The following is a 16,662-nucleotide window of genomic DNA, read 5'->3' as shown; positions in this document are numbered from 1 at the left end:
TAAACGAGCTTTGAAATCCATTCAGAGAACGCACAAAGCTCACAAAACAGAGCCGGAGAGAAAAACCTGCTGTCTGTATCGCTGCAATTGGAGACGACCGCACAGGAGCTGAGAAGTATGAGCCCAAGCAAGGCAAAGCAGCCTGCTGACAGCGATACCCCAGCAGCCTGCTGACAGCGACGCGCGCACCCGAGCGCTGCCTCAAGCAGGCAGAGCATCTCAGCCACCACCTGCGCCTAACGTAGGGCTCCGTACCGGGGTGCTCCAGGCCTCACCGCCTGCAGCAGCGCCTTGTTAAGACAGGGCTTTACGGTCTCCAGAGAGCAGCACTCGCCTGTTCCCACCATCAAACCAAGAGCTCAGCTTTGTAAAGACACCCCACCTGAAGCATACTGAGCAGTTACGGAAAACCAGCCTCCTCGCTACTGAAACCAGATAAGCTCTAAGTGTACTGCTAACACACATACCCCTTGCTGCAAAGGCAACTGAGACCACAAGGCTTACAGCTGAACTCCAAGATGCTCATTTTCTTCCTTAAGTCTGCTAAGATGGCATAGTGCAGGATCTTTCAGTCTGAAGGCTTTCCTGAACCACTGGAGCAGCCTAAAGTGCCTGAATTCTAGCTCAGAGTTTGGCTTAGGTCACCCTGCCGTCCCATTCTACTCTTGTACGGAAAGCGAGGAGCACAAGGAGCAGAAGAAAGCCCCAGAAGTTGTACACAACCATCACTGTAGCTTTTGTGCAAAACTATGCCTCTATCCTTTGAGCTCCTTTTGTGTGACACCCACCATTAACTAAAGCTTAGGGACTGAAAGTTGGTTTCTTTTTTTATAAAAGTCTGCTGCTTAGTCATTCCAGAATGTCCAAACCACTTCTCATTGCAAAGAGCAGCCCACGTGTGACTAGATCACAACTTGGAAAAAACCCTCCTGGAACAGCCTTTTCAGTGATCGCTGACTTTGGGCTTGCAACCGTGGCACGGGGATGTTTGATCACGTCCAAAGCCAGAAAGGAAGAGCTAGGGAGCTTTTGCTGAATTCAGTGGGTTTTAAGTGGATCCAGCCGAAGCCCAGCTGACAGCAGAGATGAGTTACACTTCACAGCTCAGGCACGCATCAGAGGGCTGTGTACTTCCATTGCACAGACACCCGAAAAGAGGCACTACTGGGTGCTCGCTGTTCAGAAGATTTTTCCATCTTGCATCACGTGTGGCTTAATTTTCATTAAAAACTTGATGTTCTAAACCATCAGAGCTCTTAGGAAATGACAAAGATTTCCAAGGGACAAGTTTTGTCCATAATCATGGGTGAGGCATGTCCCGTGGCCACTATCATCAAAGAAAATTAGGGGCCATTCTTTCCCTTCTGCAGCAGGCCCTCAGCCTCTCCTGGAAGGTCTGCGGAAGCTATCCTTTCTTCTGCCCCTACACTGATGCTGGAACTTTAGGAAACCCTGGGAGTTTTACACTCTCTCCTTCCAGGTGAACCTCAGAGAGTGCTCTCCTGAAAGGAGGAGGAGCAGAGTAAAATACAGACCATTCAGGACAGCCGAGAGAAAAAGAAAGAAAAAAGAGAGTATGTCCTGCTCCTCGCTAGCAGCTGGGGCTTCCAGGAGCACCCAGCCGCTGCCCAAGGCCTGGGTACCCCGGGCTGGGACCGTGTGATGCTCCCACCGCAGCATGTCCCAGAGCACATGGACCAGGGCATGGAGGGGCCGCAGCCTCCTTGTCCTCAGTCCCAAAGCCACACCTGGTTCTGTGGAGTGAGAATTCGGATCTCAGTCGGGTTAACACCTTGGCACATCATGGAGGGATTACAACTCGGCATTCAAAGAAATAGGGGTGTGGGTGGCCCAACAGCACAGAACTGTTTCCCAAGTCCCTAACTTCTGCTGCTTTCTGGCACTCATTTTTTTGCCCACAGAACATCCCCAGGTTTTGAGGTTGGTTTTGAACGTGATTCTCATCCAACCACATCAACACAGAGATCCAGTTTTACACGATGTAGGACAGGGCAAGGTGAAGGAGTGATCAGCACTTAGGATTTTGCCTCTCCCTGCAAAAGTGGCTTAGAAATGGGTTTTGGAAGAAATCGGATGTAACCCAGTACATAACCCATATCCAGAAAAAAACAACAAAAAAAGAATTTTAGGTGACTGAGCCCCCCCACCACGTGCTTCCTTCCAGCACTCAAGAGCCATGGCTTTATTTGCATGAATAACTAAGAAAGTTCATTTTGAACTTAAACAAAACAAATTTCAAACCACTTCTTAACTGCTGGCTTTGCAAGTTGCACAGTGCTGATGAGTTCTGTAAATCACCTGATCCAGAAGCGTTCGGCTAAGCAATTTATGGAGGCAACTGCAAAAAAACACATGGAGGCCAGCCACTTCCCCGTGGGGCTCGAGATCCAACTGCACATTTCACAGTGCTGCACTAGGGCAAAGCTTCTAAATACTCCCTGCAAGGGGCACACGCTGTCTGCAAATCGTCCTCCAAAGGGATCTGTGACTGGCATGCAAATGCACGAGGAAGGCAGTCACACTGCTCAGAGTCGTCAAGAAGCAAAATTAATGACTCCCTAGTTAAAGATCACTGGTTTCTTCTTTAAACTCTTTTTGCACCCTGAGACAGTTTCCACCCTGACGATACAGCGGCTCAGCTCTGTTTTGTGAGGGATGGGGGGTAGGTGACCTCCTTGAGGTCCTCTCCCAAGGGGCCCATGGAAGAGTTCAGATCTCCTGAGGGACCACGAGCGTTTTTCCAGAGCAGGCTCCTCTTTCTAAACACCGATCGCTTGCCCAGCTCTGTTTCCTGTAACTCCCAGGTTGCATGTAAGTAATTTTCCTATTTCTCTGCCACAACAACAACAAAAGCTCTCCAGGCACAACCCCTGGAGATCCCTGCAGCAAACTGATGGACAGCCCCACCACCAGAGCAAAAATGCCAGGGCCAGGAGCACAGCGCTGAAGCCAGGATTCCCTTGAGAGCAACTTTTTAAATCAATCCTTTCCTTCCACAGCTCTAACAACTGCAGCTGGCGGCCAGGAAGGCGGTTTGTTAACACGAGCCCTGGTTAATTACTGTAGGTGGCATTTGCCAAGTAAACCCCGCGCAATTACCGTATAAATAAAAAGCTGTTTCACGGCCTTTGTATCTGTCAGCTTGGAGCAGTAAGGAATGGCTCGAAGCAGCTGGGTTAGTGATCTCAGCACCCTCCAGAACGGGAGCCTGGCTGCTGGGGACCACGGGCCTCGCACCTCCTTCCTCTTAGATGGGGAAACCCAGAGTGTTCCCTGGATGGAAATCTGACAGGGACCTCCCACTCTTGAAAAACACCTCAAGCAGCACCACACGGACGGAGAGGAAGGACAAGGTAACCTGAACCACGGAGCTTGCTGCAAGCATTCCCTGCCCCGTGCCAGCACAGCAAGGCCATCACCTCTGTAAGGGCAAAGGCGGCATAACTCGGTGGGTCAGTGATAACCGCTCCCAGAAAAAGACCTGACAGCACTTCTGTAAGTCGGGAGGAGCATAAAGCTTGTCTAGCAGACTGCTCGCACTCTGACTTCTGGGGAGGGTGCTCACCCTGCTGAGGACAGCGAGCCCTGTAACACGCGACCCAGATGAAGCATAGACTTGAGCCACGAGGTGACGATTCCCACGCAGGGACAGCAGCACACGTGTGGCACTTTCACAGACACCCTGTGCTCAGCAGGGCTCAGCCACCTACGGTCTGGCAGTGCCTGGAGAGCGGGAGGTGACCCAGGGGCAGGGAGCACGATTCACTCAGCTCCTACCGCCTCAGGAGCCCAGTGGTGCATCCACGTAATAAAGGCTCATCCTGGAGGTCTGTAGGGGCTTAGTGCCCGTCCACCAAAGCTCTTCTGCTGTGTACCTCTCTGCCTTTACAAACACCTTGCAGCACAACGAATGCATGGTATGAAAGCTCGCTGCTTTGGCTGCTCTGGGATCAGCGGTCGGAGCCAGGCGTGCTAAGCCCTGGCTCTTCACAGACCAGCTGGGAGCCACAGGGACAGCAGGAAGGTGCTGGCACTGCCCTGCTGACCACCGGCCCTGACTAGAAATTCCGTGGGAACCAGCTGGGCTGGAAGAGTATTTGTGCCTCGCCTTTGCTGTGGGTAGCAGGAGGAGGAGAAAGGAGCTGTACCTGAGATGTCGCAGTAGACTGTTGATACACTCTGGCTTCTCGGGGTTTGAAGATCACGTAAATTTCAACTGAAGAATTTGGCCAGACCTCTCCCTCCTAAGACAGGAGACAACAAACCATTTATCTTCAAACGTTACATTTCTTGTTTTCAACCACAGCCCTGTAAGCCTTTATTTAGAGCATCAATGATGAGCAAGGAGCAAACAACACTTACAAAATGTGTAAGACTTTGGAAGCAGCTGTGAAAAAAATTAAGTCCCTTACCTTTACTAGCACCTGGTAAAGGCTTGCTTTTTTTTTTTTTTTTCTTTTTTTTTTTTTTTTAATTAGGGCTATAATAAAGGAACTAAACTGGCTGGCTTCAGCATATCAAGGACCTCTTCAGAAGTGCCAGCTGACCTAAAGAAAAGATACGGTTTCCCTCCAAACCTTCCCTTATATCCCTGTGTCACTACAGCCATGTGAACACGTTTTCTCAGATCAGAAGAGATTTAGCAAGTCAAATGGATTTTTCCATTCTTAGTAACAAAGATAGAAAGAAAGAAAACCAAGCCTGCCTTCATCATTGCAGAAGAGATCTGTAAACCAGCTCACAAACAAAGGCAAGGTCCCGTCAGAGCTGGCTACCCCGGCCAGGGCTCACTGTCCAAGCCTCCCTCTGCTTGCAGGCAACAACTGGCAGAAGAGGAATATCAGGGCTTTGCAATCTGCTCCGGCTGCCTGCGGGTCTCCACAGGGGGTATGAGACATCGCCCATGACACAAAGCCCTAGTTGCCCTGGCCTCCTCCCATTCCTGCATCACCGCTGCTGTCAGAAGCAGAACTGGAGCTGGGTCAGTGCCCACGTGGCATTTCTCTGACACTAGAATGTGATCCTGGCTCAAAACAACCCAAACCGAACACCAAAATGGTGAACTTCCGCAGCACCAAAATCCAGCTTCAGCAAGAACCTGGGAGAACCCTGCAAGCGTAAATCTTCAAACAGCGAGGGAGTGGCGATGGGTCCCGGCAGGTGTTATTCCCAGCGGCCGAGGCCCCAGCGGGATGATTTGCCCAACACCACCAAGACCACGGTGATTGCTGCAGTGTTGCTGGGATCTCTCTGTACGCTGTATAATTCACCAGATGTCCTGCCATGCTCCAGGAAGCCAGTCAGTGGTGCAATAAGATCCTGGTAAGGGACATATCTCCCTACATCCAGGGTGCTGCTGGATCCCAAGGCACAGTCAGAGGAGACTGCTCTAAGGCATCAGAGGAAACAAGCCTACGGACGAGCAACACAACCCATCCATTCATATGCATCCGCTCAGCTCTCTGCAACAATCCTAACGCAGCATTATTGATGGAGCCTTGCACTCATATCCTCGCTCCCAAGAAAACCTGCACCAGCAGTTAATAGACTCAAACCTCTTGAGCTTCTGACATGAAATCACCATTCTCCAGGATTCAACGTATTTGGACAGAAACTTCAGGCAGTATGTCCACTATCAGCTTCCCTGTATTGTCAGTGAAGCTGCACGCCAGACTGTTTGACTCAAAGGGAGAGGGCAAGAAGAAATCATCAGTTACACGTTATTCTACTATTCTGTGGCTAAAAAAAAATTGTGAAGGACATGACTGTTTTTGGAAACCTTTGTCATTTCTCCCTTCATTACTGCTGTATGTCAGACCGTAACACTGGAAAATATTGTGACCTATTTCTCCTGGGAAATGAAAATAGGCTGTTGGAAAGGTTCCTCACATTCCTGCTACCCCATGGGGAAGAAAGAATTGCTGGTTAAAAGGATACACTTCACTACTCACCCTTGGGGCTACTGCTACATAGGCGTACCAGCCCTGGGACACGGCAGGAGCCGGCGGTCTGCCGCAGCTGGCATATTCTCCATAAGATGGCAGTTGAGTCAGATCATGGAAAACTACTGTGGATGCTTGCCAGGACAGAAATGCAACTATGCAGTGCTGTGAACACGATATTGCAACACTTCTGGCTTAATGTCAGCCTCAGGCAGGCTGCAGCTGGCAGGTGGCATAAAATACAGACGGTGGATGTATGATGATCCAGCACAAAAACTCCTGCTGTTGCGCCCTGGCTTTGCTACAGCATACGGCAACGTGATACCCGAGGGGACGGCACACCATGACTCACCACTACAGAAGTGATCTCAATAAGGAGACCAACCATAAATAGATGCAGATCCTGTTTCCCCTCCCTCTGGACAGCTCCTCAAAATGTTCATGGTCACAGGCTGACTCCAAAACCACTCCTCCTCTTTTTTCTTATTATTTTCATCAGCAAGTTAACCTTATACAGGCTGAAATAGCCTGCTGCAGCTTCCACTGAGAGCAACACCTGGCAGCTAACAGCCCGCTTACACAGCAAAGCTGCTGCACAAACCCTGCAAAGCCACCCTGCCCAGAGAGCCTTTCCAAGGCTATCGTCCCTCCAGCGGCCTCCTAACCTCTGGAAACCTCCAGCCACTTGTTCCAAGGGTTTGATTCTTTCTGTAGGGTGCTCCCAGGCACCACAGGTGATAGGTGGGAAGAGAGCCGCCGCTTTCCGCCAGAAGGTCCGAGGCAGCAAGGTCCCAGCTCTGGTGGGGCCCCTCCAGCAGATTTACACGGCGCTGCAAGAAGGGTCTCTGTCCACGCTAGAAGTTACGGGACTCTCACCGGGGAGAAGGTTGTGGAAGTCAGCAGCAGTGGATTTTTAGATTTTACATTTGATAGGAAAAAAGACTAACATTTGATGTGAAGACACCCGTACGCCAGGGGGGAAGACAGACATCAGCAAAACTATGAATGTGAAACCCATTGTTCCATAAATCATGGAATTAATGGAAATCTAAAGACTGATAATGCTGAACAGGACAGGAGGGGAACGACTCCTGTAGTATCCCACTTACACCCAGTCCTAAGCAAACTGTAACATCAACACAGCCATTCAGGAAAGGTTTCCACTCAAGACTTGAGGCCAGGCTACACTCTGGGTCCGTACAGCGCCACACGGAGCACCAGGACTCAGCGGGCAGCCAGGCTGCTGGACCTCACTCTAATGCACTTCAGGAGCCCAAGAGCAGGTTAAGCTCGTTATGGAGACCTAGCCCAGTTGTAATGAAGCAGGAGCCCTGGGACATGCTCCAAAACCAGCTGGCACAGCTCAGGTGATCTCTCTGCAATACCCCTGCTGCTCTGACACAGGCTCTTGGTCCCATCATGCTGCTCTCAGCTGCAGTGGTGTGAGACTGCAGCTGTGCTGACACGGGGGGCTCTCAGCCTCATACGGGCTATAGGAGTAACCAAGAAGAGAATAAGATGCCCTTCCTTAAAAAAAAAAAAAAAAATAGTTTCACCTACTATAAAAGAAAGTAGAGGCTCGGATTATTCTAGGGTTTGCAACAAGATGAGAAGGGATTTTGCATTGCTCAGGCAGCAGGCATTCTTCATCTCAGACCATGCAAATACTCAGAGTCAGGGCTCTGTTTCATTGAAGGACATGAGGTTTTGATTGCGCAAACACAAAAGCCAAAAGTTTTCTCCAAGTCTGCAATGAAACTCAAAAAGCCCGTTTAAACCTGCCAGCCTTGCGTGCAGGCTCACAGACGATGCTGGGAGGGAGAGTCACACATGGTATAAATCCAGATTATAAGAAGGGATTGGTCTTTCCGTGATTAAACTTGGGCTGAACTTGCCCTCCTTTCCATAGAGGACCTTTTCATTCCTCAATATGTGAACTAATGCCCATGGTTAATCCCCATACGCTACGTGTAAGGCCTGCCCTTATATATAATAATCAGTACCCCTGAACACTGTAAGGACACTTATGAAGTGCCCTTAATTTACAGCCCTTGCAGCAGAGCTCAGCTTTAGGCAGGCTCTCGCCGCCTGCCAGGAGCTCACTGTTTAGAAACGCTTTTTGCAACAACCTCTCCCAGCCTCACTAGAAACCTCATGTCTTCCCTCTCGGCACATCAAGACGCTGATGCGGGTATCTGCCAAGTGACCTCATTCAGGGAGGAGGAGGAGGAGGAGGAGGAAGAGAGGTTCTCAGCTATCACTTACCACCGGCTCAATGGCAAAAGTATCACTGGAGAAAAGCATAGGGTCTTCTCGCACCTTTGCCCTCTGGTTCTGGAAGGCACGGGAGAGAAGGGAAAGGCGCTCTTGGAGCGTGGGGTCCATTGCACGCTGCTTGAGAAAAGAATTCCTCTCATTCTCCTCCTGCTTCTGCAGCCTGCGACAGCGCCTGCAGCCATGGGGAGACACAAACCAAGCAGATCATTTAATAAACAACATATTTGCAGAGACTGTCGCGTAAGCGCAGGAGCAGCAATGCACTGGGGGAGGAACAGCAGGAGCAGCTCAGCAAGGCAAGGGGCTGACCCCAAGCCACGGGGTCCCAAGCAGATCAGGTTATCACTTGTTCGCTGGCATGGCAGGTAGTTTTACGCCACACTCACGAGCTAAGAGGAGGTTTTTGAAAGCTAGCAGCCCTCCGGAGAGCCTCCTGGCTCAAAGCTACTGCCACGACTAATGGACAACCCACCAACACCCTCAGATGGCTTTTCCTCCCGTAGAGGTGCTCGGGGGAGATGGATGAAGGTGAAGGAGCACCCACTGCAGTGCTTCGCTGGCAAGGGGAGAGCAGCTGGGCTTCAGCTGCAGGTTACCAGCACCACTCTTTTTTACCTTGCCTTTTGGACTGGCAGGGATAAGCAAACTAGATCTGCTCCACTGCCTACACTGCCATCCAGCAGAGGATCCCAGAGCATTTGAAAAGCAAACTCACGGACTTTCAGGCATTGCATCACTTCAGTGAAATTAATGGGTTTATATGCATGAAGACAGAGGCCCCGAGAGGTGAAGGGACTTTGCCTAGCATCACCCAATAACGAAGGCAGGACCAGCATCTCTGAATCCAAACCCTTACATCCAGCCTTGAACCACTTCAACATTTTTCTCTTTTTGGCCTTCTCCACAGAGCTTTGACACAGGTCACCTCTCCCTTGCTCGGTAGTTGTAGCAGCAATCATAATAGTGTTTAAAGCTGCTCGCAACCGAGAGGTGAGAAGGGAGCACTGCTGCAGAGCACTTGCTTCCCAGCTGGCACGTGGATGTGCCCCCTTCACGCTCCAGTCCCCTGGCCACCAAGGACCAGCAGGTGACTACTCGAGGGGGATGAGGGGAAGGCTCCGTACACGGCACATCAGGGCAACGTGGTATAAACAGGACCGCAATCACCACCCAGCTAAATTCCAATACATTTAGAAAGGAAACACAGCCATGGACATTACTAGCAGCACGCAGACAGAGCCTCGGGCAAATGCTGTCACCGGTGCCAAAAATACTTTCTTTGGCTCGCTCCCAGTGGAGTGTCATGAGAAATGTTTTTCCACGGCTGACCTACAGCGTTGTGCATGAGGAGGGCTTCCAGGCACCAAGATGAGCAACCCTCACCTAAGCCTTCATCAGCAGACAATAATTCCATTGTTGAATCCCAGAAAGTCCTGCAGGAGGGAGACAGAGCAAACCCCTGGGTAGACCTTGTGATGATCCAGGTCTTTTGGGGTGACAGCCAAGCGCAGGGTGCTGAACTGCCTCCTCCCATTGGAAAGGTCCTCTCTGCTCTGAGATCTCAAAAGCTTCTGCTACAGCAGGACAGTGGCCTCGGAGCTATGGCCACCTCTAAGACTGCAAGTAAGGAAGAACAAAGCACTCTGCTCAGAGTATAGAACACGAGCTGGCATAAGATCAAGTGCCATTGGAAAAAAAAATGGGTTGAAGTTGACTGTGGGGAAACCTGGTTGCCTCTGAGGGGAGAGAGGATCGCTCAGGGTCCCATCTAAGATACGCAGGTGGGAAGAGATGCTAAAAGAATGGCGCAGGGACGTATTAAGAGAAGGTCATGAGACTTTTTCTGTTAACACACTAATCTTGCACAGAAGTCACACACCGTGCAATTGAAAACAGAGAACAGTGGAAAACTAGTTTTGGCCTTCAAGGCATTTCTGACCTAATTACACTGAACTTTATTTGCTCAGAAGCCCTTAAAAAGTGCTCCAGTTGAAGGCAGTTTCCTGACCAGCTCTGGGTTCAGACTAACTCCTATACACCTACAGCCATTCAACTCTGAGAAGTCACACAAGGACTCCCTAAATCACCCCAGCTTTTAAGTGTCATTTCCAGTGCATCCCCTTGGGCTAGAAGTGTTTCCCTGCTGCCCCAAATGGAATTTCAAAGCTTCAGAGACACCCTTTGGAGAGCCTGCCCCACCTCTCAGCACCACGAAGACACAGGTGCTGATGCCCAAAGGCACTTCCAAGTCCTGTGCTGCCCTGCCTTCCCCGCAGAACCCTCCACCTCCGAACTCTCCCCAGCCCTGGAGAAGGGGCAGGGATACCTCGTTGTGCTGGAAGCCGGGACAGCCCAAGGCAATTCAGCATCCTACAGCCGGATGGCCTCAACGTTCGGGGCCAGCAAAGCACCCTGCCCTGTGCACTACTGGACAGGAAGGCTGAAGAAGGCGGCCATCTTATCAAAGCTGGAGGGGAAGAAACTGCAGTGAATATCACAGCAGGTACGCTGCCTGCAGCTGTTAGGTGCTACCGCTCAACGCCGTCCCAGGTAAGGAGTGCCGACACCTTCCTCAGCCTCACAGACCCTCTGCGAGCCCAGGGACCTGGCCTCACTGACTTAGGGCTCCCCCAGATGGGAATTTGCTCTCAGGAAATGCAACCTTTCCTCCCCAAAACATCAGCTGGAACATGGATGGAACCGGAATGGGAAGCACTGAGCTCCATTACCCTGAAGCCCAGGGGGGGACACCCTGGTGTCGTGGATGGTTTACTTGTCCTATGCCATTCAAAAAAGCACCAACATCCCTCTGAGGCCGTACGTTAGTTTTACCCTTGGGCAGCGTGTCTTACTGAAATGAATCTTCCCAATGAACCTCAGCTTCTCCTGATCCTCCTCTTCTTGACTAACAAAAGCCTTCCACTGGAGTGGGCTATGACTTTACTCCGATTGTGGATGACCACGGATCTCTGGTTTGGCAGCGTGATGTAGGTCTTCCCAGCTGTCAAGGAGTTCCTGCCTAGCCTGATGTTGACATCTTCAGTGGCTCCATGAAGGCCTGTGTGAATATCTTCACCTGGAACAAAGCAAAAGGGAGACTTTGCTCATCGCCCTTGCTGATGGGAGTACAAGGAATGGAGGAAGCCACAGGGAACAGAAGTGTCACAGCCTTTAGCTGTATTAGCAGTTCCACAGATCAGTACCTTTGTCACATCCTGATAGCTGCAGGTGTACAGCACGAGGATGTCCTGGACACCACCTTAAGCACCTTATTTCTGGGTGGGCTTGTAAAGATTTAACCCCAAGGTGACCCTGTCTACAGGGGGACTTTTTCAGATGTGCCCAGGTGGCCTTTGGGTTGCCATCCCACTCGGGTCACAGGGAATTCTGCATCTGAGTCGTTCAGGTGACTCTCAGCAGTCGCACCTCGGTCACAGCTCGCCCAGAGTCTCCTGCAAGCACGCCACCGGGGTTGTGTCTCTCCTGATCCCTTGTTGCCAACAAGCGAAGGTGCCTGGGGCATGTAGGCAGAAGAGGGAGGCAAGCAAAGTGACAGCCCCCGGCAGGATGGGACGCAGATGAGAACTTCACCGTGTTGGAGCAGCAGGGCCCTCACTTGCTGTGGGTCTGTGCAGACAGGTCGGAACGAGACTGGTGGGGCACGGCCCACGCCAACCGGCCCATCACAGCCCTGCAAGCCCATTTCTTCTGCCTGGAGCCTGTCGGTGCCTGTGCCCAAGCGTGCAAGCCTGCACCGAGCATTCCCAAGCTGTCCCCACAACCCGAGCGAGCACACCTTTGCCTTCCACCTCAGACCAAAGAGGAGAGAGCCCCTGGCTGCGCACAGCAGCCGATTAACGCCTGGAGTCTTGCTGGAGCACCTGCCAGCACTTCACCCTCCAGAAGAGACCCCCACCAAAGTGTCCCTCACTGCCAGAGCTTCCAAACCTTCATTCTTCCCAACCAAGCAACTCCTGGTAGTCAACCAATCTCAAACCGGAGCACCGAGCCTACTCTGCCTGTTGCAGGTGAGGGTTTCCAGGTGAGAAGCAAACCACAAACATGAGACATTCTCCGTCGAAATGGCACTTCTGTGGAGCGTGTTTAAAGCCTCAGAGCCAGCCCCAGCTGAGAAGGGCAGCGACCCGGCCGTCCCTGGAGAGCATCCCCCTGCCGAGGCAGAGCCTTCTCCTCGCTGCACGGGTTACAGCAAGGCAGCCAGGGGATGGACCTGCCTTTCCAAGGCTGCCACACAACAGCACGGGGGAGAGCTGGCGGTGTCCTACACGGACTCCTTAAACCCTAAGCCGGACACAATGCGGCAGTATCACAGCCGTGCCAGGAGAAAGAGAGCCCCTCTCTTGGAGGGAGGTTGGGAATGAATCACCCTTCACCAGATCTCTGCAGCCATTCCCTCACCTCCACACATGGAGAGTTCGGCCTTCGTGCCTGTATAACCTCAACCTCTCTGCTCTTAAGGGAGCCCAGGAGGAGCGGGAGGGATTCGTGGCCAGAGATGAGTTATGTTGCGAGAGAAACAGCAACGTCTCCAATGACTGGACAGCCTGCTTTCTATAACAGACAACTCAGCGTAGAAAAATAACCGAGGTTCAGAAGCGTTACAGAGGCAGGCGTGCTTTATAAGCACTGCCTTCCCCCTCCGCTGAATCCTCGGCGTACGTTGGCAAGCAGAGGAAGCAGGACCCAAGAAATGGGAGACATGCACAGTGCTTTGAGCATGTACAACTCAGCTTCATGGAAACATGACATGAAAAATGCTCTACAAGATAACTAACTACTGCAAAATGAACTCCACGAAAACTATCATGATCTCGCTGTCTAAACCCATGGCCAGGTGGGTCTTGAAATAATGGGTATAGTTCTAATCTTAAAAACCAAGCTGAAGCCTTTGAAATTTAATCGTTCTTTCTGCCCTTCTCCGAAGTACAGAGCAGCTTCTATACGAAGACTGAACAGGATTCCTCAACCTAGAAACCACATAGGAGATAGGTAGGTTTGTAGAAGTATGAATGGCCTGGGAAAAAGTGAACGAGGAAAAAGTTGTCACAATTTGTTGTAAAACAGGAACCCGAGGGCCTGAAATGGTATTAGTCAAAATTAGAGAAAAGTACTACTATTACTTTTCCAAGGAATATTCCTTCCTTTGGCACGTACTGCCATAGGTGCCTACAGACGCTCATCACTGTAAATCCACAAAGCAACTGGACAAAGGCTTGGCAGGTAAAACCATCAGAAGCGATTAAACAAAGACGTGAATAAAGCCTCCAGCACAGAAAAATGCTGCCTCCAAGGCCCACGAGGGAGAAAGCATATGCACTGCCTGCTTCTACACGCTTTGCTGAGCATCCCCTACTGCTGCTCTCCTGGAGAGCACTTACACTCCCGGCTGCAGGCACCGAGGACGCTTCTGAAGGCTGGAGGGCTTTGCCGGAGCACCTTCTACCACAGAGAGAAGGATCTGGCATCGTGCTGACTGTGTAAACCCACAAACCTCCCGGTACAGACGAGAGCGTGCGGATGCCAGCGAGTCAGGAGGGAGCAGCAGGTCTTTCTGCCAGGCAGATAAACTGGCACAGAGCAGAGCTGTCAGGGTTGGCCCAGGGCAGCTGCAGGCTTCATGGACTGGGTGCCAAATTAGATGCGACATTTATTTAAGACTCTTGGTTGTTTAATATATAAGTCTGGAGGAAAAGAAAAACAACCCAACCACAAAACAATCTCTGTACTGTACCAGCAATGTAGCCCTAGGTATTTCACTTGATGGGGTGATGTCCGTGGGTCTGTGCTTTGGGACGCTTTGCTGCCATGAAAGCACATTTACTGAATCCAGACGTACCTGCCCTATCGTTACTTACACAACACGATGATCTTATTACAGGCTGTCAGTTCTCTCATTCTTACATGCTTTTGACGTATTTCCCAGAGACAGCAGGACACAGCTCACTCTGCAACCTGAACAAAGCAACACCTGAACTTGAAATTAAAAGAGAGGCTTCTTATACAGCAGTAGAGCAGGTGCTTTGGGCTGTGCACTCCTGAACGATGCTCTCTGAGACAGCAGGAACACCACCGTGTTTTATTCCAGCATCCATCTGCATGGCTATGGCCACCGGTATCTTAGCACATCACGGTAACTTTTAACTATCTGAAAGTAAGAAACCCAGCACTGGGTCATCCTCTGTGGGGCCTGTTGTGCAGGAGGAGAGGGAATTTACAGAAGAGCTAAAATATCTTTCCGAATATTAAGCAAACCCTTGAACAAGATTTCAAAACAAATTTCAGGTTTTATGAAGAATGCGTTCCTAGCATTCAACAGCCAGTACCTTCCTCCATTGATTACTGCTCTAAATATTAGGAAGCTGGTAGCCAGATGGATTAGACTGAAGAGAAACAAAACAGCACTCTGCTGCCTTTCGTCCTCACCGTAATATTCTCCCTCTATCCCTGTAACTCCCTCCTCGCTGCATTTGGATTTTAAACCTTTTTAGGACTGCATGACAGTCCGGTTCAGAATATTTGGGTAACAGGGAAAGCAAGTTTAAATTAATATGCCCAGTTTGTCAGAAAACTATGCCTGGCTCTCACCTCTTCTAAAAGAGACAGGTCCTGCTGCTTTTTCACTGAAAATACAAGCAAGCAACGAAAGTCAAGCTCTTCACTCAGAAGAGTGTCATTGTACCTCCACATCGACCCTCTGAGCAGTTCTTTTGCTCCTGCTGCTATCACCATACCCAACTGCCTCACCATCACCAGCATATTCTGGGTTTTCAAACAGCGCGCAAAGGTCTGCTGGTACCACTTCACCACCGGAGAAGGGAGTCACTTCACCAGGCTAACGATCTCTGGAAAGCGAGAGGAGTCCCCTGCGGCTGGATCCAGCCCTCCCCACCATATGCTTTTTGCTGCGCCTCCCACAGAGCTACCTCGGTCAGAGTCAGGAGCGCTGCTCTGAGCTGTTTTGCTGTCAGGAAGCTAATGGCATCACCTACAAAGTGTGCTGGGTCTCTGACAAAGGCCACCTATCAGTCCCCACGCTCGTATTTCCAGAACTAGAGCAAAACACAGGGCAGTGACAGTCATTTTTAAGTGCTTCTCTGAGGCAGTGTTCATGAGCTACCTTCAGACATCATTAAAACCATCGCGCTAGTTACTCCAGCCCTAGGAGCAGCTTGTTTATAAACCTCACCATTAAATAACTGCTGCCAACACAGGGGTTTCTACAGGACCATTGCCCAGGCTACAAGAAAGCTCAGGGCACCCTAATCATCACTGCTGCCACAGCTGATGCTGTCGACAGCTAAAGCCCCCAGCAAAGCCCCCTCTGAGCCCATGCAGCCCATCGCAAGGAAAGGATCTGCTACCCCAGAGCACTGCAAGCCACCGTGAGACAGCAGATGGGGAGGAAAAGGGAGATGGAGAGCAATGACCAGCCACAGCGTCTACAGGACAGGTCGCAGGCTCTTCAGACAGCTCTCCTGCACTTAGGAGTCACCTTGCTTTCCACCAGGCTCCTTGCAGTGCATCCTCCTGTAATGGAGCACCCACAGTATTCCCCATTACCTCCTCCGCACCGTGCTTAGGAAGGGCTGTTGGCTTTGTTACAGGATGAAATACTCCAGCGCAGGAATATCTGGGAGCCAGCACAGAGGCTTTGGGCTGCCCAGCGTGAAGGACCCTCACAGAATGGATTGAAAGGACAATGAAACTGTCGGATAACGCAAGACAGCGCTGCCGCATATCCAGGATGCCGTGGGCTATATTTAATCATTATTGGTACTACAGCCATGATACGCTGCGGTCCCTGATCAGCTGAAACACTGCTTTTGGCCCACGGGGAAAAACAGGGCAGGAACCTTCATTCTGATTGCCTGGCAAAGGCATGCTCAATACGCCACTTCATAAATCAATCACCCTTCAAGCTACTCTTCTGCTTCTCAGCAGATGTTGATTGATCCACGAGGAAAGGAGACTAATGAATGGTCAGTTCTGCCCCGAAATGCATCCAGGGTTCATGGCACCTAAGAACATACTAGTGATTTCCATTGATGATAGAAGAGACAAGCTGCAGTCCAGGATGCCCTGCAAAGAGCTGAAAACTACATTCTTCCAGAAATCCTTCACAGGCTAAGAACGGGAGAGGCGGCGTCACATGGAAGTCTGCTTCTGGGGATGAACAAAACAGCCAAAAGGAGACTTTTAACTCCAAATAACCCTCCGAGCACCCACCCCCCAGCCGTGCTCATGCAGTCAACTCCACGGGTTGCTTTAACAACATATCTGTCAGAAGGGGTGTTACATAGTTTGGGAGATATAAAGTCATGAAAAAAAAAACAACAAAACCCCATCAAGCAAATGAAGCACAAACCTAATTTCTCTTCTTCTACCCTCAAAGCAACAGACC

This window comes from Falco punctatus, assembly GCF_963210335.1.
Source record: "Falco punctatus genome assembly, chromosome: 4".
Lineage (NCBI taxonomy): Eukaryota > Metazoa > Chordata > Aves > Falconiformes > Falconidae > Falco > Falco punctatus.
The sequence above is the reverse complement of the archived record's forward strand: the minus strand, read 5'-3'. Positions refer to the sequence as shown.